At 32.1% G+C, this 24,783-nt stretch overlaps 1 long non-coding RNA gene across 1 annotated transcript; it reads left to right on the forward strand.

The window, feature by feature from the left end:
* The first annotated feature begins 399 nt into the window (after positions 1-399).
* LOC118195341 (uncharacterized) lies at positions 400-24,138 on the forward strand. Its single transcript, XR_004759232.2, has 3 exons — positions 400-2,058; positions 21,102-21,221; positions 23,420-24,138. It is a non-coding gene; the product is annotated as an uncharacterized LOC118195341 (long non-coding RNA).
* The last annotated feature ends 645 nt before the right edge of the window (positions 24,139-24,783 follow it).

Consider the following 24,783-nt stretch of genomic DNA (forward strand, 5'->3'; position numbering starts at 1 on the left):
GCGAGTGCGAAACTCCTAACTTGCCAACTACTGTACAAAGTCAAACATACAGGATACAAACAGTAAAAGAAGAATCAAGTAAAAGTCCATTATTTACATTATATACAATAGACAATCAGCTCTTAAAGAGCGGAAATAAATATCTGCAAATTTGCAGGTATATGGGGGCCAGGAGCTATCTAGCCGATCAACGGTAGTTGCAAAGTCCAGAGTTTGAAAAGCCAGAAATAGCATTTTGCACATGAATACTGGAAGAAACGTCCAAAATATAGGAAGTAACCACTCAAAATGTTTATAAAATTCGTTCTCTGTGCTGGTTACATCAGAAGTATTCTATAAAGCATAAAAACAATACTTTTCCGCCGAGTCCAGGGGGTCAATCTATTCTCTCATGGGCCCGCTTGATTTATACAAATGAGATGGACGGCGAAAGGGCGTATGATCCTATCCTCACTCAAAATCTCGTAGTTAAGAATTTCGGCGAAATTTGCAGGATTATTACTAACCCTTCTAGTAAAAAACTTATCATTAGTTCTAGTTGTAAAATCCTTGATGGATTCTAACTTTAAGTCGGAGTGGAAGCTTCTATTTCTAACGAAGTAAGGCGCACCAGTTATAATTCTCAGAAACTTGTTCTGGACGACGTAAAGTCTCTTGTAGTTTTTTCCATTACCCCAGGCGAGAGAGGCATAAGTCAAAAGCGGCTGGATGGTCGTGTTGTGTAGCAAAATTCATTTAATTATTTTAATTACTGCTTATCAAAATTTAATTTATTAAGTATTCTAAATTTATGCTACACAACCATGTGTTTCAGTTAATTATTTGTACTGTTTGGTTTAAATTTTAATTGGGATTGTCTGTACGAAAGATTGGTAGCTTCTTTTCACTCGCTATTTCCAAACGCGCTGAAACACACAATGGAATTAGCTAAATTTCCACGTAATAAACTAGTATTTTTGTGACTTAAGTTAAGTTTATCTCTTAATATCTAATATCATTAGAAACAGAAAAATTAGCACTTTAATTTGAAACTACTTTCATAATCGTAGCTTTAACAGATTTTAAGTTATAGCCATTTATTTAACGACAAATATGCAAAACTTTTGTTCTGGGGAAAAGGGGGATGAATTGGGAAAATCAGCACTCTGGTGACAAAAATATCGTGTTTTTGGACTTGGGTTTTGGACAGTTTCCTCTGAGGGAGGTTTATGGTTGCCAGTTTTGATATGCCAGCTGTTTTTAGGCGCGGCCTTGCTTGACGCGTATTTGGCGAGAATCGAATTCTATCTTTAGTTCAACGCTTAAGAAAAAAGTAGAAATTTTGCATGGCTTAAGGCGGGAGTTTTCGGCAACTGGTTTTTTTCACCTTTTCGGGCGGAGGTTTAGCCAAGGTCGCTGTCCCGTCTTATCTAAAACAAAGAATTTCTAAGAGATTCTTTGTCTAAAAGGGGCTGTTTTTCAGGAACTCGCCCTTCTTCGGCTTCTCTGGTATTGCTCTCCTAGCTCTCGTCCGTGGAGGTTGGTTCATCGCTCGCCTCTGCTGCTCGAGGCCCAAGATGTTACCGGACGGCTCATTCTCGTGGCTTACACCTGCGAGACATTTTGCTCTCACCAGACTCCAATAACTGCCATCGAATTCTGTTCTGAAATGTCTTCTGATCTATAACTTCTCCAATAAATAAAAAAAAAAAAAAAAAATGAAAGATTAATTTTGTTTTCCTCCTCGAAGGCGTATTTTCCCTTCACACAGAATCCAGCATGCCATTATGCAAAGGAGTAAATGGACGTTGAGGTGTTACTTGCTTAATCTCCATGATGTTTTCAACGTTGTGATCTCATCTAATAGAAATTACTGCCATCCCTGCTTTTGCTTGAAATATGAATTCCAACAGATCCTGATCAAATTTTGACTTTACACCTTCCTTAATGATGATCCATTCTTCCTTCCGGAATCCTGATGAAAATATAGACTTTACACCTTCCTGAATGATGATCTATTCCTCCTTCCGGAATCCTGATGAAATAAGGGAGCTTCAGTAACCTGATTGATTTGATGCAGTTAAGTTCTTGAATTTATTTCAACTTAATTTTATTTGCTATTAAGTCCGAATATTCCTTTATTCTCTAAACATCTTAGACATCTAAAGACATCTATCTTAGACATCTTAGACATCTCTAAACATCTTAGACATTTTTCTTAAAAGCCTCTGTATTTGTGGTAGAGTTATTCTTGAAGTTGGTTGAAGATAAAATTAAGTAATATTAATTGTTCAGCTAAATTATTATTTGAGTTGCCTTGTAGACCATTTAAATTTTCCTAGGGCTACTTCTTAAGTGAATTTATTTTCTTTTATTATTTTATTGGAAGATTAGTTTGAGAAAACTTATATTGCTAGTAAAATAAAACTTTCTGTAAAAATTTTAGAATATACTGATATAGTACCGCAGTAATGTAAAGTTTACTGGCAAAATTAATTTTGTGCAATATAATATTTTGTATTTTTATCTTTTCCGGTTATTGTAAAATTAATAGTGTAGGAGAAATTTTATTCGGTGCAATATTAATTTGAATTTTTATTCTTTCCGGTTATTGTAAATTAATAGTACTTAGAAAACCATCTTTAGAATGATTTGGTGCTTGTAGAATGTCTGAATTCTAAAATTTTGCACCCGGTATTTCCTAGCTGTATTGTGTTAATCTGAAAATGTTCAACTGATTAAGCATTTTGTTTCAAAATATGAAAGTGTGCATTAATATCCAATGTTAAAAATTATTGTTAAAAGAAAATGTTTATACTGTTGGTTAAAGATAATTGATAATTGGTTTTATCTCCCCTGGGGGGAGGTTTATTTTTTTTAAGTAATAGCCATATATAGATTTAAGATCTAAAACAAATTTGATGAATTACTATTTTGGTTTTAATAAATTTATGTTATTCTTTGGATTAATTAATTGTATGTTTTATTTTATCTTTTTCCATACATTCACCAGTCTACAGATTAGGGTATTTACGGTTTAAAACACAACGCAATGTGAATTATTTAGGTTAGGAAAATTTAATTATTGTGTTTTTGTGTCTTCCTAAAAAGGCGCAGAACAGCCGAGAGAAAGAGTCCTTTCTGAAGAAGGAGAGAAAGTTTCTCACTTTTGAGCAGATGAGGAAACAGCTGAAAGATGATTCTGTATGCTTTTCCAGAACCTGTGCCATATGATCTTTCCATGTAAAGTTATGATTGAGTGTGACTCCAAGATAATTTGCCTTGCTAACTCTTGGGACAGGACGGCCGAAGAGTGTGACCTGAGTCTTGATTTCCGCTCATTTCCGATACTTCCTGATGAGTAGAATCTTGGATTTGGTGGGCTGTATGCTGGTTTTCCAGCGGCTACACCAGTCCTCAATAATTGGAATCTTTTCTTGGAATTTGACCAATGCATGGTCGGGGCAAGGTGACTTACAAACAAGAGCCGTGTCGTCCGCGTAACTGGCCAGGAAAGAGAGAGACTACGCATTTGGTAACTATTTATACTAAGTAAGTGCATGTGTACAGTTAAACTGCGATTGTTGAATTTCAGGTTTTAGTTCCCTTTCGCAAGCAGCGTTATGTAACTTGGAAAGATCTTGAATATGGGAGAAAAGATGAGCTTAGGGGAAGAACATAAAATTTAGAATAGTCAATTTTGAGGTTACCCATAATTTTTTAACAGAGCCATCGTATTGTATTATATCATGCACCTACGTAGTATATGCTTCGCGAGGAACTACGCTTTCCTTTTTTCTTGGCTTCTGCAATGCAAACAACTCTGTGCTATATGCTTGCCTATCTAAAATGCTTACGTCGTACTTTTAAAACCCGTGCACATAAAAATTATTGTGTTCAAATATGATTTAAAAGTAATTTGTCTGCCAAAGAAATAATTTGAAATGTATAAAAATAAAGATGGTCATTCGCCGAAAATAGTTTGTTCAACATCTTATTCATGCCTTCCTCCTCAGCCACGACGACTATCGAAAGTTAAAAGTAACTTCTACGCAGTAAAATATTGCATGTATATGTAAGATAAAAATATGAAAGCAAACTTTCAAATTTAATTCACTATAACCTCTTTTGTTTTTATTTCACATGGGAACTTCATCTCTCTGTCTTAGAAATAGCGCTATAAATCTAAATTGCGACATTCAAAGTAAGCATACGATCTTACATAACCCTTAATGCAGATATCTCTTGCCCAATCAAAATAATTGTAAACCAAAATTTAAAACTGAAACTGTTTGACTCCTTTCCCTCTTCCTCTGCATTACTACTGCGACACTCTTCCCTTTTTCGCTTTTGCTTTCCTCCTGGCCAGACGCTTTGCTGCAATCATCTATGTGCTGCAATGATCGCTCATATCACAATAGTATCAAAATTGTTTTGGAAATTGACACGATTGGAGTGCCAAGTGAACTGTGGCCACAAAATGTGAATTTAAGTAAATATGGAATTTAATTCCGGCTCGACTGCTTATTTTTCATCAAAATTGGTTGGATGCTCTAATCGCTAAGTATATACGCCATCAGTATTTCTACAGTTCTACATCTAACTGTTCATGCTTCACTTCAAAAATGGTGCACTATTATTACACTTTTTTTGGAGCAGTCGTTTTAGAACCGACATGCATGTCTGAAGTGTGTGGAGCTCCCAGTGCAAACTTTATTCAAATAATCTATCATCGTTTAACAAATGGATAAAATAAAAAAAGGAAAGTGTTCATCTGAATTCCCAATCAGGCAAAGGTCACTGTAACATCGAAATATGGTGTATCAACAATTATGAAAGTGATTTAACGGCGTCATCAAAAGTGGTATTGAAGTGTGATTAATTTCTTCGGTTCTAAATTTATTCTTCAAAGTTGTTTCCATCCAGAAAATTAAGTGCCGATATTCCGAAAATGTGTTTTGATGTTACGTGGTAAAAAAGTTTTTGGAGTTTTTCTCCAACTGCATCATTATAAATAACTTACTCAATAATTGGTTATATTTTGAAATCTGAAAATGAAATGTGGTACTGTGTTATCACAATATGAAATTAAAATGTATAACTATTCTAAGATTTTATTCAGGGAAGATTATTAAATTTTATTGTTATTCGTAAATAAATACAAGTTTTGTCAAAAATTGTGAATTAATGTGAAGAATTTCGAAATTATTTTGTAAATAAGATTATTGTTTAAAAATTCAAATTTTAAAAATTTTCTAATTATTTCGACGGTGCTGTGTATATGAAACTATAAATGAAATAATTATTAAATGGCAGAATATTAAATAGTGTTAAAATTAATATAGAAATACCAAAGATTTAAGAAATTGAATAATGGTAATAAAATTAATATGAGAATTTAATTAAGAGTAAAATGTATTAAAATTTGTTTGGAATTATGGGAAATAAATGTTATAATTATCAATAATTGTATGTTAAATATAAAGTATGTTGAAGGAGTATTAATTCAGAAACAGAGGCCTGTTTTACCCCTGCATAATTGTTCCTTTTACCCTCATGTAATATAAACTTCGAAGGCTCCCACTACATTTAATTTTTATATAAGATTTTTATTTTTTCATAGAATGGAGTGTGATTATTTTTTTAAATATAATGTAATGTTATAATGCAGTTCACAAAGGCCAGTCACCTGATATAAGGAACGGAGGTCTTTCCAAATAACTGGCCAAATAGCTGGATATGTGTGAATGTAGGGTCTTCCAGTTTGTGTAAAATAAGAAAATTGTAAAATGTAATAATAAAAGTAAAAAATATAATTTCAACAATGCTATTACAAATGATAAAGTATTACTTATAAACGTGAAAATTAGTATAGTGTAAAATTTTAATATTTATGATTCTTCCAATTATTGAGTAAGTTATTTATAATGATGCAGTTGGAGGAAAACTCAAAAAACTTTTCCATCACGTAACATCAACACGCAAATTCGGAATATGGGCACTTAATTTTCTGGACAACTTTGAAGAATAAATTTGGAACCGAAGAAATTAATCACACTTCAATACCACATTTGATGACGCCGCAAATCATTTCCATACTTGTTAACGCACTATATTTCGATGTTACAGTGACCTTGGATATATATATATATATATATATATATATATATATATATATGTGTGTGTGTGTGTGTGTGTGTGTGTGTGTGTGTGTGTGTGTCGTTATGAAGTAAAAGTATGTGCAATAATACATTTACAGATCTATATTATTTAAAGTGGTCTTCTTTTGAGTTACTTCTCGCTTGGCAAACATTATTTCTTGTAAACATCAGCGATTAAAACAGCTTTCCGTTTCAAATAATGTCAAACTATTGTTTTTATATGTCAGGATACCTCAACCAGTGAAAAGACCTTCTCTAAAAGGGGAATTTCATTATCTCAGAGAAGGATTGCTTGACCTCAGACTACCAGACTCAGACCAAGAAGAATTACACTCCCATTTTAAATTCTTTTTGTTTAGACTTTCCATTTCGAAAAATAGCTTAATAACTTGGTTGAAATAAAGAGATCCCAAAAGGGTTGAAAAAGGTAAATTAAACATCATGTTAGCGCAACGAAATCAACTGAAATGTTTCCATATTTATATTTATTAAATTTCATTAAATTTATTGAATTAAATTAAATTCCATATTTACATTGATTTAATACTAATAATTTATGGAAAGTGTATCAAATTGATAATTTACGAAAACTGATAATTTATATAAGTAATTTATACAGAATGTAACGAAATTGATGGTAATAATTTTAAGCATGTGATGGAACATGGTGATGGAACAATTAACAATTTTCTTAATACAATGTGTAGTCAAATATTAAATGTGAACTTGGATATGCAGTACGAAAGTAAAAGCAGGAGAAATGAAAATCGTTTATTAAAACGACTTACATGTTTCACGAGTATTTGAAAGAAATAGCGTTTCATATTTAAAAAATTGTTAAATTGGACGACCAGTAGCTGCAGTATACGCACCACAGCGATGACAGATCTCGATTACAAGATTCTGATTTACTTTCTTGAAGATAGTGTTGGTTTAGCTTTGATGTTGCAGAAGTACGTACCATACTAGCATCTTTTAAAGGGCACGCTAATCATTTCATCTTTGTTGTGATGCATGCATTGCAATTTATTGTCTTTCATTTGAACATTCCTTGCAAATATCAAACATCATTTCTTGTAAATATCAGCGATTAAAACAACTTTCCGTTTCACGTTTTCTTGTAATTGGTTTCTAAGTTCACATTTCAAATCCCACTACGCATTGCATGGAAGTTGCTACTTTTTTGATATTCTATCCCCTTTTAACACTGTGTTCATCAGTTGTGTTACATCTTGCATGTAATTAAATGTGCAAATAATGGATACTTATTGAAGTATACTAGAAACATGCTAAAAATTTCTATAAGTTTTATGTATTATTTGAAAGGAAAGAAAAAAATTTTTTAAGAAAAAGGGGGGTGGATGACGTCTTGTGACGTCATGTGACAGGAATGTGGAAATGGAGTAATAAAATTCGAAAGCAAATGGTATAAACGAAACTCATACTTTGGGAACTCTTTTCTTTTCAATGTTATAATTATTGTTGTTAGCTGCATGATTTATATTTGTTAACGATAGCTAAAAAGCTAAAACGCTTATTACTGTTTAGTGAGCTTATTACTTAATGAGAAGCTAAAAAGCTTATTACTGTTTATGAAAAAGAAGTAGAAGGAGAGAAGCGAGTTCTCTTAGCGAAATCTGGGTTTTCAAATAAATATGAAAAAGAGGAGAGAGAAAAGATGACTACAGTTCTTAATCAACCGGAGAGCTGCAGATTTATTTTCAGGAGTTTTCGAAAAGAGAAAACAAAACGTAGCTTGTGTATTTTGCGAAAAGGAGAAACAAGATATTTTAAAGGATAAGAAAGTCTTCTTTACATGTTTAAGAGCCGAACATCGATCAAAATCTTGCAAGACAAATATTAAATGTATTGTTTGTGGAAAAAGACATTTGGTTTTAATGCGTCCAGAGCTGAAAACTAATAAATTTAATAATAATTCTGTTTAATCTAAAAGATCAAAACCAAGCGATAAGAGCCTTTTAAATCATTGTTACGCAGGTGAAGTTCTACTTCAAACGTTACAGGTTAGATTGAAATCAGGAAATAAAGAAAAACAAGTACGGGTACTCATCGATAGTGGTTCCCAATATTCATACATATTGAAGACAACTGTAGAAGAGATGTGTATGGAACCAAATGGTAACATAGTTTTGATTCACACACTTTTTGGTGGATTAACGACAGAGATGAAGGAGCATCGTCAATATGAACTTGACAGACATCCTTTAACAATACATTTTCCTGTAAGATAGAAGCTCTAGATCAGTCTATTATTTGTGTAAAATTTCCGCGACAAAAGAAAAGGGGATCTTTGGAAAAAGACTTAAAGGAAAAGAAGATATGGCCTAATGATTATGGAAAGAATTTTCCCGATATCGAGATATTGATTGGAGCTGATTTTTGTGGCCATTTGCTTACAGGGAAAACTCATTATCTTAAGTGTGGCTTAGTCGCATATGAAACGTTTTGGGGTTGGCTGATTATGGGGAAAATGTTTGATGAGAATCCGATTAACTACTCTGCAAACTTATTCACCTCTCTACTGATAAAAATGCATCAATTGCTGATCTGTGGAACTTGGATACTCTAGACATCAGAGATCCTGTTGAAATAAAATATAAAGAAGAGACACATCAATTAGTTATGCAACAATTCCAGCGAACGTAGAGAAGGGATAAAGAAGGTCGTTATATAGTGAAGCTGCTTTGTTTAGAAGAACAGGAGATTTTGAAGGAAAATAAATTGGTTGCTGAGCTCAGGTGTGCATAAACTGCAGAAAAACTTATTAAGGAAGGCAGATATGTAGATTATGATGCTGTTTTCCAGGAATGGTTAGCGGAGAATATTATTGAAGAAGTACCACCTAAGGAAGAAAATAAAATCCCATACCATTATTTACCCCATCGACGTGTTAAAAAAAAAAAAAAAAAAAAAAAAAAAAAAAAAAAAAAAAAAACTCCTCCACAAGCGTTCGATCTGTTTTCGATGCCACTTGCAGATCCGGTCATTCTCCATCACTCAATGCTGTTTTAGATGAAGGACCAAACCTCTTAGGGAAAATCCTTCCACTACTACTACTGAGGTTTCGGAAATGATCGATTGGCATCATTTCGGACATAAGAAAGGCCTTCTTAAAGATTTCTGTTGCCGCAGAAGATCAAGACTATTTGAGATTTCTACGGTGGGAATTTTCAGAAAAGAAAATTGAAAATTTATCGTCATAAAAGGGTAGTCTTTGGACTCACATGCAGTCCATTTCTCTTAGCTGCAGTCATTAATTTTCATTTTGAGGAATACCGTGATGATTTCCCAAAAACTGTTAGGTTAAAAAATGCCTTTTATGTGGATAACTGTGTAATATATGTATCTTATGATAAGGAACTATTGCAATTTGTACATGAGGCTAAACAAATTCTAGCTTCAGCATGTTTTGACTTACGCGGATGGGAATATACTTCTTTAATAGGAGATAAAAGGAAAAAGGATTATCCCATTCTTGGATTATTGTGGGACAAAAATAAAGATGTCCTTTTTTGTAACTTCGAAAATGTTTCCTTTGAAAAAGAACCTGTAACAAGAACAAATATTCATTCAACTATCAAGAGTATTTTTGATCCCATTGGAATGTTTTGTCAAGTAACCATTTGCATGAAGATGCTAATTCAAGAAAGCTGTACTCTTAAATTAGGCTGGGATGAGGTATGTCCTGAAAGTGTTTGTAAAAGGTTTTCGCTGTGGACGGAAGATCTTCATTTATTATCGGAAATTAAAATTCCAAGATATGTTGATTGTGATGGTTCCCGAGATGGATAAAGTCTTCACACTTTTGTAGATGCTAGTAAATCTGCAGCTGAATTGCTTTGTAAAGAAAACAATGATGAAGTAAAAGTTCATTTAATTCAAGCTAAGAGCACAGTTGCTCTTTTGACAAAAACAATGATTCCCAGATTGGAATTATTAGCCTGTTGTGTAGGAGCACGCATTATATGTTACATTAGAAGAGAAGTGAATTTAACAGAAATTCCAATCGCATGTTCGACAGATTCTTCAACTGCTTTGTTTTGGATCAAGATAATTGGGGTATTCTCGTTAAAAATAGAGTTAAAGAAACTTCAGTAAATTCATAGAAACATATTCGTAACAGTCATAATCCGGCAGACCTCCCATCCAGAGGTTGTTCTCCAAAATTTCTCCTTACATCGAAATAGTGGGAGGGACCAGAGTGGCTGAGGCATTCCGAAGACAACTGGCCCAAGTCTCAGATTCAAACCAATGGTGAAGAAGTTTACGAAGGGCGAAAGAAAGGAGAAACTGCTTTAGTTAACATTTCTGTATTAGATGAGCGATGGTACTTATGACGATTTTCCAAGTATTCAAAGATTTTGTGACTAATAGTCTGGATATTTCATTTCTACAATAACTATAAAATTCTGAGACTATAATGAAAAGGGAGAGTTGTCTGTAAAAGAAATTTCGTGCCAACTGTTTATCATGAAAGGAACATTCCTCATAAATCTGAAAATGTTAAAAGGGAAATTTTGAACTAAAAACTAGATGTGTCTGAAAAATTGTTAAACCTTCTCGTTATAAGTAATTGTTTTTTTAAGTATATGTTCTGTATTATTCTTTAATTTGTATTAAGTATATTGCGTACTGTGCAAGTGTATTGAGTAGAAAGTTTAAATTTTTATTTTTAGTCCAAAGCGGCTATGTCCCTGAAGGACTTTTGTTTTAGTTTTGCGATTTTGCGTTGAATCACTATATAAATGTTCGTTTCACTTTTCAAACTGTTGCCACCCAATGTTAGATTTTTGCATTATATTTGAAGAAGTTAAATAATGAAAAATCTTCATAAATTTCTCGCATTGTGATAAAATAACAGTACATCATAGAGCCATCGAATTTTGAATGACGTAATCCTCCTACGAATATGGGCATGTGGAAGACCAAATTTGAAATTTGGAATTTGTTTTATTATCGATTTCATATTTTGTAAAACTGTAACGAATTTTTGTGTAACTTACTCAACGATTTAAATGCGAGCAATGGCAACACTCTACGGCGGGGTAAAAAACCTTTTTATCTCCAGCGGGCGCAGAATTGTGTATTGGAAATTCTAAAGGTATGCTCATTTTAAAATTATTTTCCGACATTGCTACTGAACTGAATTTTATGGTTTAAGTGCAAAGAACATGATATTTAATAGATAAAAGTAACACACAAAGCGTTAAAAAAACGCCCCTTTGGACGTAATTTAAAATCTGAAACCTCTCAGATTTTGTTTTTTTTTGGGGGGGGGGCTTGTTATTTAATGTTTTGATTTTCACAACCATTTTAAGAAAATCAAAAGGTGGGAGTATGTTGCGAGCTCCATGATTTATATTTGTTAACGATATTCAACAGCAGTTGTTTTACTTTTATTTTAGACGGAAAAGTAAAGTTTATTTTGAGTTTTATTTTTGTAGTTTAGCAACAGTAAGAAAGATTAGAATAATATTTTGATTTCTTTAAGTGAGTAACCAATGAAGTTTGGCTTTCTTAAGCATGGAAATGTTATTGTTTATTTAAAATATTTCTTTTCAAGTGTTATAGAATGGAGTCAGATTTAAGTTAAAGGCGAAAACGACTGAATGAAATAATATTCAGGTAGATTCAACATAACAATTATTATTCGTATTTCGGTTATGTAGCGGTTTTATTGGTTAATATTCCATAATCCGGGTGAGCGCCAAACCTGGCGAGAGTTTTTTATTTGGCGCGATTTTGATTTGGTTGTGGTTTCCGGCTGTATGTTTTCTTATGGCAAACCTAGAGCTTTATTTCAGTAATTATAAGTAAATAATGTGAAAATCGCAAGATGTGGAGTATTTAAAGTTTTGAACGAAAATTGTTTAGTGTGTTGAATTCTACGATGATAGTAACTTGAATATTTTAGTAAGTTTATGATGCTGAATACGCATAATTTGCTATTCTGTTTGCGTTTAAAACTCACTTCGCAGTGCTCTGATCTGATAAGTGTATATATTTATTTACTCAATAATTAGGTGCTACTTTGGTAGACGGTTGCACGGATTTTTGGCGATTTTTTTTTGGCGAGCGATACGACTTATGGTAAACTCATTACTGGCCAAGTTATTTATGGTAACCGATACTTTGTTGTCATTTTATTTAAAAAATAATGCGTTTTATTATGCCTAAATTCCGTGTTTTAAATATTAGTTATTTCTTCTAAATATTAAAAATCAATTTAATTCTGCATTTTTATTTGAAATAAAAATTTTATTGTTTATGATATTTTATATAATTTTATGCTGTGGATGATGTAATTAATGACGTCACGTTACTTTAAAAGTAATTGGTTTTAATATCTATAAATTTAATCTAATGTTTTAAACATTATTTATGGCTGTTAAATATTAAAATACAGTTTAATTTTGTATTTTTTTAAAAAATGATTTTATTATGAATGATTATTTAAATAATTTTAATTCTATGCGCGATGTAATCAGCTCCCTGATTGGTTACTAAATATTTGTGCATTATCGCGTCATTTTTAAAATTTTATTATTCATCTTTTCGAATTCCTTAGATTTCAAAGCGAACGAATATGTCCGTTTCGAAGATGAATTATTGATATCGGAATAAAAAAATTGTCTTTTGAGACGTTATTTTGGCCAACCTGGCTTTCCAAATCAAAGATTTATTTATAAATTGTTACAAGTGTCAGAGTAAATTTATTTAAAATTTTTGGAGGAAACCTCGCTATTTGTTTCTTCAATAAAGTGTGAGAGATGTAGATCACAGATGAAGATCGTTAAAAGAGCAGATTCTGAGAACGGCCGTATATGGTATTGTGGTCACGGTGGAAGAAATAACCACTGTAACGGTAAAAAAAGTATTAGATATTTCTCCTTTTTTACCAACAAATTTTTTTCATCGATATCTAAATTATGATTCCGATTTCTTTGTGGTACTTATCAATATACAACAGGTAAAATATTAAAAAAAATATAAGTACGTATTTTTCTTTTACTTTATAATTGCATACTTCAATTTTTATTAAAATTTAATACACGGTTTTCAAAAATTGCTGAGATGTTTATTGTCACATACAGGGGTTGGACAAAAATATGGAAATACCTTTAAAAAAACATGTTTCTTTGCTTAATATGGTGTAGGATACCCGTTGGCATCCAAAACAGCTTGCAGTCTTCTCGGAATGGATAAATACAGTTCCTGTATGTTTGCCAAGGGAATATTATACCATTCTTCCTGCAAAACGGTGGCAAGTTCAGATAACGATGTTGGCGGTGGGTAACGAGAACGCACTTTCCGTTCCAATGTAGACCACAAAGGTTCGATAATATTCAGATCTGGTGACTGTGGTGGCCAGGGGAGATGGGACAACTCATCCTCGTGCTCAGAAAACCAATCCTTGACAATGTGAGCTGTGTGAACAGAGGCTTTGTCGTCTTGGAAGACACCATCACCATCGGGGAACAAATTTTGTACCATGGGATGATCTTGATCGGCCAAAATGTTCACATAAGTCTTGGCAGTCATGTGCCCTGACACAGTTATCATGGGGCTAGCAGAGAACCACGATATGGCTGCCCAAACCATAACAGAACCCCCGCCATGTTTCACCCTTGGCAACAAGCAGCCTGTATTATAGGCTTGAAATGGCGTTCTCCAGACGTAAACTCGGCCAGAAAAAGGAAACAATGTGAAAGAAGACTCGTCAGACCATATTACTCACTTCCACTGCTCTATAGTCCAGGCTTTATGACTTAAACACCCCCTTTTCCTGTTACGGGCATTAGCATCACTGATGAGTGGCTTCTCAATTGCAGCACGGCCAGCAATTCCCTGTTTATGAAGCTCCCTTCTAATTGTTTTGGTACTCACAGGGTTCGGTAACACAACATTCATTTCAGCAGTAACTTTTGCAGCTGTGGTCTTCTTATTTTTCGTCACAATTGCCCTTAATGATCGTCTGTCACGATCACTCAGGACACACTTTCGTCCGCGCTGTGATTTAGCAGATGATGTTTTTCCGCTTTTCAAATATGCGGAATAAATCTTCGATACAGTATCTCTTGAAACACTAAACACCTCGGCTACCTTGCTTACGGAAGCACCTACCATACGTGCTCCAACAATTTGCCCACGTTCGAAGTCTGTTAACTCTGACATAATGCAATGACAACCTCACATAACAGTACTCCGACAACAACTGAACTGTTTAGCACATTTACGAAGTTGTATAGGTGGCGTCAGTAGTCAAAAAGGCCAGCGCCACCTACATATTTCATTTAAATCAATCTTTCTTTTCAAACATGCATTTCACAAGGTGTTTCCATATTTTTGTCCATCCACTGTATGTTTTAATGCTAAATTATATCCTATAAAACTTATTGCAAAATTTTTGAATTTTACTAATATTTTAATTCTTTTAAACGCTGGTATGGTGTTTTTAATTCGGTATTCAATTTAAGTAATATTTTAATCCAATTAAACGTTGGCGCAATGTTTTATAGAGGCGTTTTTATTCTATCTCTTTGCTATATGAAAGTAATAATTTACCTTACTTTAGTATTTTATACTCTTAGTAAATGTATTTATTTACATTTGCCAACCATCCTAAAAAACAACGTTTTCAACAAAAAATTAATCCGTTATTTTTAACGATATTTATTTTTTTAAAGTTTCGAATCCTTTACATAAAATACGTAAAAACAGCGTTTTTCAAGACTGTGAAAACCGCGCCAACAATTGCGCCAATGTAAATCGCCAAAAATCCGTGCAACCGTCTACCAAAGTAGCAGCAATAATTATTTACAAGAATTGTTCATTCTACTATTTTATGATGAATTACATATAAAGGACTATGTTTTTACTTTCAAAGCTGTTGGACTTTGTTTTACTCTTCTGTTTAAATAAAATAACGGCGTTTCACTACTGCAAAACTTAAAAGTTACTATTCTGTTTACGTTTAAAAATCACATCTTGGTGCTTTCATTGCCGCCTAAAAAATTCGCCAAATTTTGAAGGCCAAAGCAGTTTGGTGCCAACTTACCCCGCTTATGGTAATTTAATCAATTCCTACGTTTCTGGAAGCCGTTTTATTTGTGCCATTAAAGTATTTCAAGAGAATTAGTTACCTTTCATATATAGGAATTATAAAGTATTTAGTTTAATTAACTAGTTATTTTTATGTTCAGAATTTATACCATCATTTCTCCGTTTCCGCTTTCTTACCGGAATGCAAATTTCAAATGAGATAGAAATAATTAAAAGGAAGTTTTAAATTGCTTAGTAACAGCGCGTTCCGCCTAATGAAGGCGGCGTTACTAGTTGGATTTCTACGATAGCATTCTGTGTCTAAATCCCCGTAATCCATTAGTGCGTAGCGTCATTGGGAGAAACGCATACGCAGACGGACCAACGTTTACATTACTGCGTTGGATTTGCGCTTACGGAAGTTCGATGGTTAATTGAATTTATGCCTCTGTATTTAACTTACAGGATTCGAAAGATACTTAAATTCGATTTTTCTGGGGAGTTTGTATTTCTGCTTATGAACTATAACTGCTTAAAACACATTAGCAATTTTTAGATAAGTAAGGTTATAATGCATATTATGAACATCTCTAATTGTAGAAGCTGAGGTAATTTTTGAAAATTTCTTTGCGTTTCTGGAAGCCATAAATATTAATCAAATAATATATAATTAAACTAAAATGTACTGTTAGTGCAGAACAATTAAAAAAGTTAAACACACTTAAAAATAGCTAGTACTTTAAAAACACAAAGAAACTGTAAAGAAAGGTTCACAATATTTACACAAAATTTGATATGGTTGCATACCGCTGACTTCCATGTGAGATTGTATATTTTTAAAATACGCCCAAATTTGGGGAGAAAACAGATAATATATAAAATTATAGCATCAATTTCTTCAATGTAATAGCTGGATAATTTATTCGAAATTTCCTTTGTTTTAAAATTCACTATGCTCAGTTATATTTTATGCGTAATCCACAAAATATTATTTTAAATTTATAAATTTAAAATTCATATTTCTTTTTATAGAAGAAGTTATAAAGGTAAGATTTTTTCTCTTTATATATATATATATATATACATACATACATAAGGTAAAGAAAATGGAAATACTTAATTCCTGCGCTTCAGCTCGAAAGGACTAAATTTTAAAGCAATTATTATAATAAGATTTTTTTAAAAATTGCTTTATGAAAAATGTTTAGGGCATTAATGCTGTCTCATGTTAATTAGTAGTGAAAGTTTAGAGCTGGAAACATCCCAAAGTGTCAGCACATGCATGTTCATCCACATAAAAGTGAAACGGAAAAAAGTATATATAGAGAGAGTATGCTTCAAATTCGTATTATATTATAAATTTCGAAATAATTTCTTGCGGGAAATTCCTATTTCTTTTTATAGAAGAAGTTCTAAAGGTAAGATTTTTTCTCTTTATGTATAAATATATATACATAAGGTAAAGAAAATGAAAATATTTAATTAATTCCTGCGCTTCAGCTGGAAAGGACTAAATTTTAAAGCAATTATTATAATAAGATTTTTTTTAAAAATGTTTTATTAAAAATGTTTAGGGCATTAATGCTGTCTCATGTTAATTAGTAGAGCTGGAAGTTTAGAGCTGGAAACATCCCAAAGTCTCAGCACATGCATGTTCATTCACATAAAAGTGAAACGGAAAAAAGTATATATAGAGAGAGTATGCTTCAAATTCGTATTGTATTATAACTTTCAAAATAAATTCTTGCGGGAAAAATTTAAATAAATAAGACCACAAATAAAACATTATATTTAATGTACATAATTATAGAAATAAATTACAAAATTCAAGTATAGATCAAATTGGAACTCAGAAAGTTACATATGGGGCGGAAAAAGAGTATGAGATTCCAACTCACAACCCCAAAGATCAAATCCCGTTCAGTCAGTTTAATCACTATGCTATCCTCCATAGACGTGATTAGCAATTTTGGCTTATATACATCATCAAGTAAATGAATTCCTAATAGTTAAATTTTTTGGTCCTATCTCAGTGTGCTATCGTCTAAAAAATTCACCAGAGTTTGTTCTTCAGCTTCTACGGCATTTCTTACAAAAACATAATTTTAAAGTGGCGTTCCGACTGAAGTTAGACGGACTGCTAAAAACATAATCCAAGTGAAAGATGTGCTTACAAATATATGTTAGCGAAAAAGCTACATTTATGAATAGAGAAATGCTAATTTAACATACTTTTTAATGCAGTAGAATATTAATATATTTTATGTTTTAAATACACGTATCCTATTCAATACGATACTGAAAATATTATGAAGCAAAAGAATGCTTTGTTTAAATTATAAATGTTTATTGGTTGAAAAGCTTGATTACTTTAAATTCTTTTTTGAAGGACAGCAGTATCTGACAGTCATATAAAATTTCCAAACTCACTTTCTCTGTAAGAAAATTTAATTTTTATAAATTCGTTATTTTTATAGCATAGTGAAGAAAGTGAATAACAAACAGTGTGTAACTGTAAGATTTACCGTTGATTGAATATTAATACCTGTACTGAATGAACTATACAGAACTGGTACTGTAAAGAACTTATTTTATTCTAACCGATTATTTTTAATTTCAGAAACTTTCCTTTTCCTTCTGATTTCAGTTTCCTGCCAGAATGTAAATTTTAATAACATAGTATGCAAATCTAAGTGAGTTCGAAATCAGTATTAAAGCAGCGGTTTTAAGAGTTTGTAGTAGGAAAGTTAGTTCCGAATTTATGTCGCGTGCTTGAAGTAGCCTTGTACGTAAATAGTTGGTGCTTAGCTATTCTCTTTAGATTATACTGGTATTCTAGTTTCGGCTTTGCTGTGTGCAGCCGATTTAGCCGGTTTAGACAACTAAAAAGCCAGTCGTGTAGCCCATCTTCATTTATTGTAATTTTAAATTTTTATTTTTTGTTCGAGTTACTTAGCTCCAAGTGGTGGTAAACTGTGAGCACCGAGCGAGTACATTTTTTGTTTGGTTCAAATAAAAAGGTTATTTAAACCTTCTTCTTCAGTATCTGTTCTTCAAAGACATAGCAAGAATTCGCTACTTACTCTTTCCAGTAGGGTCTACCCTTGGATGATCCCAAAACAGACAAGAGGACTCTACTGTACCATTTAAAATATTTGATTAATTAATATTAAAAATGTATTCAAGGAGGATACTCACATCATTTTCAGTTCTAAGAAAATAAAAAAAAAATGCATGAATAAGTTGTTCAACATAGATTCTTAAGACATTTTTTCTGTTTCAAAGATCATTGCTCTAATTTTTGCTGTTTCCGCAGGCATAAAAATTAATCAATGCAGGAAGAATCTTATAATTTTGTAACTAATAGAATTTCTCTTTCCGTTTAGAGAATGATATTTTATTTTGTGCAAAGGTAATTATAATTTTCAGTTCAAATCTTATATCTCAAAAGGTTATTTCTTAATTGTAAGGAACCAGAATCTTGACCTGAAATATTTTTATTTAAGAAGTAGGTTGATCATTGGTTTTCCTTTATTATTAATGATTAATTCTTGTTTATTTCTTTGGATTCATTAAAGAGACCTCGATGGTTGATCGAACAGTATTTAGATAGTTATATCATCTTTCACATTTTGAAAATTGTTTGAATAAGAAAAGCGTACTTTCCGAATGAATACATATTATCTACCACAGCCAAGTTAGTGTAACGAAGCTGTTTCATTCAAAAGGGTAACGAACTAACAACCTATTTGTTGATAAAGCTCTGAATATAAAATCATTTATTTATTGTAAAGCAATGCACCGAAATTAAGTAAGTGTTTCCAACTTTAAACTAGAGCTTATTTTGTATAAAGGAAGTTGTTATAAATATGAAAGAAAAGTGGAATAAAACTTATTACGGTGATTTCTAATATCCTTCAGTAAGTTTAGGTTTAAAAGAACAGCTTACAGGGTCTGAAAAAGGTATATTAAAGTAATTTATAATATGTTTCTTCCATAAAAAGTCGTTTTTAGTTCTATTTCTAAAATCTGAGTAGACGATTTTTCAGGCAATACGGCAAATTCTGCCGAAAGTCATAAACCGTTAAATATGAACTCTGTTTTCACAAACCAAAGAATAAGAAAAATTAATAAATACATGTGAATAAAAAGATGTTCGCTTAAAGTCGAATTTAGAATAACCACTACACCCCAAGTACTCATACAATGAATGTTTTAGTTTCTTGTAGTTTTATTCACTGAATAGCGTCACAGTTTTTGGTACATGTTACAATGACATATCACTCTACTTTTGCTATTTAATGTTCATTTTGATCAACCGACGCCCAGTCGGTATAGTGGTTAGCATGGCTGATTGCCGTGCCGGATTGTAATCCCGGAGAACGCATGGATGTTTGTAAATATATACATGAGGGCACTCTAAATATGCAGCAAGATGAAAGTCCTCTCGATGTTCATGGTAGGGGAAGAGGGGTGGGAGACCATTGAATCCTTTCCCCGGGTGCTTCTTCATCAAAATTGGGTGCGGAGCTGAGCTAAATCGCACTGCCACCTGTATGGTACTCAAGGCTGTTGCCAATGACAGGCGTAAACTTAACGACAAGCTGCGCTCCTTGCCACGAGATTTTTGAGGGCTTGGGCTGACTATAGGTCAGACAAGTGAGCATTAGCAACAACAATTTTCATCAACTTCTTTGCGCTGTTTTAATAATGATTCCGGCTTCAATGATATCACGGTCATATACTCATAATACTATAATTTTTTATCGTTTCTCGTCTTTGTTCATCAATATTTGTCTTCAACATCACAAATAATATTCATTTCAACAACACCTTCTGGTAGAACGTTTCTAAACTGGCTTTCAAAATAAGGAGAATCTCTACATTTCGTTCCCTATTTCTAGAACTAAAGGATAGATTTCAATGAAATTAGATGTGGCCATAGGTTGATATAATACCAATACTATACCACATAACAGGTCATGGTGTAGAACGCACGTATAATCATGAGCAAGTCTCATCAGCACAGAAAGGATTAAAACAGAGTTTGTAATATTAGACAAAACAGGAGGCTAATAATGACTATGATCCCTTCTAAAGTCATAAAGTTCTGACAAATGGAACTTCATTTTGGAAAGAAGGTAGTATTTCTCAGTTCCCTGTTTCAGTTGTTCCCACTCTTCAGTCGACCACGTTGTTTCCAGCGTTGGAGGACTGTGGGAAAGGGAAGTATTAGTATTAATCAGCACTTAAATTCACCGAATCAAAAATGGTTAAATTTTTAAAAAGACAGCTTTTTCTATTATTATGATGATGTACGAGTGTCTGAGAACTTATGTTTTGAGGGAAATGCACAAATGATTCTGATTTTTCTAATTGGAAGTCCGATGTATATAAAACTCATTTTCTGGTAATACCTAATTTTTAGCGTTAAAATAACTTTCTAAAATTGAAATGCATATACATTTAATTTAAATAATCAGGTTAACAATTTGGTAATAAAATCGTCAACAACGGTAAAATTGTGTTCATTTTATTTGAAAATTGGTTTAATCGTAGAAAACACAAATTTAGATGAAATTGAGTGTCATTTTGCAATCGTTTTGAAAGCAATAACATTATACCGCTCCATGAAGCTCTTGAGTAAATTCCTGAAGTTTTTCATTATTACCAAACTATGTTACCAAATTTATGCTATTAGATAAATTAAAATTCTTCTCGAAGCCACGCTGCTCCTGCATCATATTAAACTTTCTAAATACAGTCTTCACCACACCATTGTCAGCAGCTGGATTACCTAGGTAATTTCCAGGAGTTTTGATTTATTTCAGATAATTCATTATTTATCTGGAGATTTCTCTTAATATAAAAACTTTTAAAAATATCGTTTTCCCCTAGGTCTACAAAGCCTTCCAGTGACCAAGTAGATGGTGGGCAATAATGGTATTTCGAGCTGAGTTCAAATCGTACTGAAGAAACTGGTTGCAAAGGGCTTTCGTCATTTTCCTCATAGTCAACGTAAGCGCAAACCAGTTACCCTTAGAAATTCTTTTTACGTAGCTATCTTTCTCTTCGGCATCTTTTGCATGCTTTGATATAATCTTAATATAACCTAAATATATTTTGGATTTTGTAAAAATTTATAATGTTTTTAATATTATGCTATTCTTCTTTATTGATTTCATTTACAGTCTGAAGAAGAAATGCTTTTTTTTTACTATTCATCTTCTTTTTTAATATACTCGGAAAAACACATTTGAGGGCTTTTCACTCTGGCGGCAGCGTTGCATCTTATGTACTTAAGCAAATGATAGCTATTTTAATATACTTTAACGTTATTCATAATACTTCAGTAAGTTTTATAAAATACTTAAATTTATTGTTACAAGTTTTATACGCAATTTTTCAGAAGATATCTTGAGAAATAAGAGAGGGAAAAAATATAACAAACTAATTAAGATACAGTAACACGCCGAACAAATATTAATTTAGAAGTCCAACAACAAAAATCAGCGTTATACTTTCAAATTTTCACAGGACTAGTTTCGATGGTTTTACTGAACCATCATTCAATTCAATTGCCTAATTCAAATATCAACGCCTTCCTTCGTTTTGCAATTACCAACAAACATTTAAAAAATAAAATAGAAAATACAATCAAATATCTATCTTCAATAGGCAAAAATTTATGTGAGCACTAAAGTAATTAATGTCAAAACTCATTTTTGAAGCTGCAATTCATCTAAAACATTTCTTATCAAATTATCTTAAAAACAAACCCTTGCAATAATACTGATATAGTAAAAAAAAAGGAAAAAGAAGAGGAAGAAGATACAGATTCATAAAATAAACTTTATCTCAAGGAACTATTATGAACTGTTATAAATTATGACTGTTAGCCTACTATTATTATACCTATTATAACTTCTATAATTATATCTAATAGATATGATATCAATCAAAATAGCGATATACAATTTATACTGTTATATTATGTGTTATATTATACTATGTATTTTTTTTTAATATTAACTTTAAAATAAACCGAAGTGTAGTGGGACTATACCTACATTACTTATAGTAAACATTGGGTGTCCCACTACATTTCCACCTGAACCTGAACCTGAACCATAATTCTCAGCTGCAAAAGCGCAAAATGCGCTTTCTCGATTATATATTTCAGCTTGGGCTAAAGTTTAGTTAGAATTAGTTTAGTTCTTACTTTAAATCTTAAGTTAAAGCCCAAGTGAAGGCTTTCCTGTAAGCCCGAGAGGGGCCGTCTGTCAAATATTCCTTTGAGTGTATAAAAGGTTATTTTAACCCTTCTTTGGATTGTCTTTATAGTTGTAAGCAGACCAGCGAATAGTCGCTAGACTCTTCTCCAAAGTTCTAGTAGCCAAGGAGACGTAAATTAAACTTTATAAGAGTAATGAATTTTCACGAAAAATGAGCTTTTTTTAAACTTTAAATATTAGATAAGTCAAATAATACTGACTTTTTTCAATGTTTTTTCCTCGATAAGTCGGAGTCAGACAATTCCAGTTTCCTCCAAATGTAGAAGCCATGACCAAAAAATTCTTTAAAGAGTCTTGAAATACAGTATAATCTGCATTTCTGTGGTTTTCCAGTAGATCATTTAGTTACCCCAATAGGTAACTTCATTCTTACTTTTACTTTTCTTTAAAATTGAAGGTGGCTACCATTGACATGTTATTAACCGGTGATAGCAAAAGAGTTAAGAAATAATATAATTTTTTTTCAAGTTAATTGATTTTATTTAAGGGTCATCTATCAAAGGACAGATGTCTTAAAGGAAGATGCTTTAAGTGCAACTGATTCTTATTTTCGTAACATTATGACGAAATCACGGAAATTCTTTGCATTAACGGCATTTTGCCTAGCGAACCAGTGTTCACCAGTTTCAGCTATTTTGCCACCAGCAGGCTAATTTATTTTACAAAGCATAGTATACATTTTTATCTGCGATTAAGTAAAAACAAATTATTTGCTATTTCATATTTTTATTCTATGTTGTAAAACATTTCATACTTTAAAGAAATGTGAAGGTGTTTTAAAGGAGTAATGACTCACCATCTTTTCATTTTTTTTAAAGAATATGCCGGGAGATATTCATCATCAAGTATCTGTCTTTATTATCATTTTGCAGCATTATTTTAGTCTGGTCAATTATAATATGTTTTTCTGTTTGTGTGCAGGTAGAGGTACAATATTCCAGCGCTGTTTCTTTGATGTTTGAATAAACTATCTACATTGGATCAACATGAAAGCTGAAAGCTCGTGAGACGGGCTGCTGTTCCATTGCTCGTGGTGTATAATAACCGGTTTACTGATCTATCTTTATATAAAGGAGAAAGTAATGTTAATTGATAAACGCTATTAATTGGTATTATTATAAAATTTCTTAGCTAGTATTAAAACACTTATAACTACTACATAAACGTTGGTAAAAAAAGCAAAAAATGTTGTTCTTCAGTTTTTAATGTATTACATTGAAAATGTTCATCAGAGGAGAAAGCTTTCTTTTTCTTCTTCTTTCACTATTTTTTAACGCAAAAAACCCCCTTGAGAACTTGAAAAGTTTGTTTACTTTATATTAGATGATGGATAAAATAATAATAATAATAATAATAATAATTTAAAAAAAAAAAAAAAACATAATCTAAGTAAACAAAATAAAAGGAATGCTTTACTCTCAAGCAGATATTTTTTTTCACGCGGTAGAATATTATGAACGCTATGAGAAATTTCATGAATATGACGATAATGCATAAGATACAAAATTTCTATAACTAGGATACTTTAAGTACATTATATTCAGCCACATAAATATAATTTTAATACTTTATAATATATCTTTAATATTTAACGATATGTTCTTAACTTAAACTCTTTTTAATATTTAAATCTTCACATGTCCAATAATTCTTATAATTTACGTATGCAATCAGTGAGCTGCAAAATTTGCTTTGATTGGAGGTACACAGATGTAATATTATTTAAAAATTTATCATCAGTATTCCTTTCAATTAAACACATTTCGATTAAATGAAATGTGATCTTGTTAATATACAATTTTTATTTGTACAATAAAAATAAATAGTATAATGTTATTTAATGCATTTATCTAAAAAGCTTGCAAAATCAGTAGGTTTGTGAAGTACGAGGCACGAAAAATGTGCAATGTTTTCCCCGGGACTCGAACCTGGACTGCTCGAATACACGCCAAGTGCACCACGAAAGCAGCTGGAACGAATGCGTTATATACCCCCCCCCCATTTAAAGGAAGGTACATTGTGACGCAAAGTGTGTGTTCAGTAGTGATTAAGAGTTGCCGACAGGAGGCGCTGCTAGCGCGTTATACTCTCGACCTACGTAATTTGAATTGAGTATTCTTTTCTTTTGTGTACTTGCTGTAACAGATCTTACAGCTTTGTGATTGAGAATTTAAAATGTTTTGGAGCCAGATCGCTCCTCTACAGCAACAAAATGATTAATAAATACATAATAAAGTAAATATCTTTGTGATGATAATCTTTGTTATTAAATACAAAGTCAACCA

The sequence above is a fragment of the Stegodyphus dumicola genome, chromosome 6 (assembly GCF_044657685.1).
Source record: "Stegodyphus dumicola isolate Sdum_Otavi_A_Nest chromosome 6, ASM4465768v1".
Lineage (NCBI taxonomy): Eukaryota > Metazoa > Arthropoda > Arachnida > Araneae > Eresidae > Stegodyphus > Stegodyphus dumicola.